The 1,414-nt window shown below is 37.8% G+C and overlaps 1 protein-coding gene across 1 annotated transcript in view; it reads right to left on the bottom strand.

The window, feature by feature from the left end:
* LOC108312300 (basic leucine zipper and W2 domain-containing protein 1-like) overlaps positions 1–1,414 on the bottom strand; it is a 14,262-nt gene that overhangs the window by 10,639 nt on the left and 2,209 nt on the right.

The raw sequence follows: 1,414 nt of genomic DNA, 5'->3' as shown, positions 1-1,414 counted from the left end.
ACAAAAGCCAAAATAGGCAAATGGGACCTAATCAAACTTCACAGCTTCTGCACAGCAAAAGAAACAGTCATTAGAGTGAATCGGCAACCAACAGAATGGGAAAAAATTTTTGCAGTTTACTCACCTGACAAAGGGCTGATATCCAGAATTTACAAAGAACTAAAACAGATTTACTAGAAAAAAAAGAAACAAGCCCATTCAAAAGTGGGCAAAGGATATGAACAGATACTTTACAAAGGAAGACTTACATGAGGCCAACAAACATATGAAAAAATGCTCATCATCACCGTTCATCAGAGAAATGCAAATCAAAACTACATTGAGATACCATCTCACGCCAGTTAGAATGGCAATCATTAAAAAAACCTAGAGACAACAGATGCTGGAGAGGATGCGGAGAAATAGGAACACTTTTACACTGTTGGTAGGAGTGTAAATTAGTTCCACCATTGTGGAAGACAGTGTGGTGCTTCCTCAAGGACCTAGAAATAGAAATTCCATTTGACCCAGCAATACCATTACTGGGTATATATCCAAAGGATTACAAATCATTCTATTATAAAGACACGTGCACACAAATGTTCACTGCAGCACTGTTTACAATAGCAAAGACCTGGAACCAACCCAAATGCCCATCGATGATAGACTGGACAGGGAAAATGTGGCATATATACACCATGGACTATTATGCAGCCATCAAAAACGATGAGTTTGTGTCCTTTGTAGGAACATGGATGAACCTGGAAAACATCATTCTCAGCAAACTGACACAAGAGCAGAAGATCCCAAACACCGCATGTTCTCACTCATAGGCAGGTGTTGAACAATGAGAACACATGGACACAGGGAGGGGAGCACTACACACTGGAGTCTGTTGGGGGGAAACAGGGGAGGGTCAGTGGGGGGTTGGGAGTTGGGGCGAGATAGCATGGGGAGAAATGCCAGATATAGGTGATGGGGAGGAAGGCAGCAAATCACACTGCCACGTGTGTACCTATGCAACAATCTTGCATGTTCTTCACATGTACCCCAAACCTAAAATGCAATAAAATAAATTTAAAAATAATAAGTAATTCAGTGATGCCAGTCATTATCTATATGCCTTTATTCTGTTGAACAACTTCCTTAGGATCATGCTCTGTAAGTAGGATTGTTGCTCAGAGAGTGGAAACATCTTTAGACTCACTTTTTACTGATCATTAACCCTCTGAAAGATGTCGTAATTTACAATGCTACCAACAGAATTCATAAAATCATGTCTTATAGTTTCACCATTACAAGGTATTAGAAGTTTCTTTCTACTTTAAAAGATGTATACAGTGGCATTTCAATAGTTTTACTTGCATTTTTATTATTTTTAGTTTTTTTATTTTAATTTTTAAAATTTAATTTAATGTAATTTTTTTTTTTTTTT

Source organism: Cebus imitator, unplaced genomic scaffold (genome assembly GCF_001604975.1).
Source record: "Cebus imitator isolate Cc_AM_T3 unplaced genomic scaffold, Cebus_imitator-1.0 Scaffold8, whole genome shotgun sequence".
In the NCBI taxonomy this organism is placed as follows: domain Eukaryota; kingdom Metazoa; phylum Chordata; class Mammalia; order Primates; family Cebidae; genus Cebus; species Cebus imitator.
Note: the sequence above shows the minus strand (reverse complement) of the source record. Positions and strands in the feature narration are given on the sequence as shown.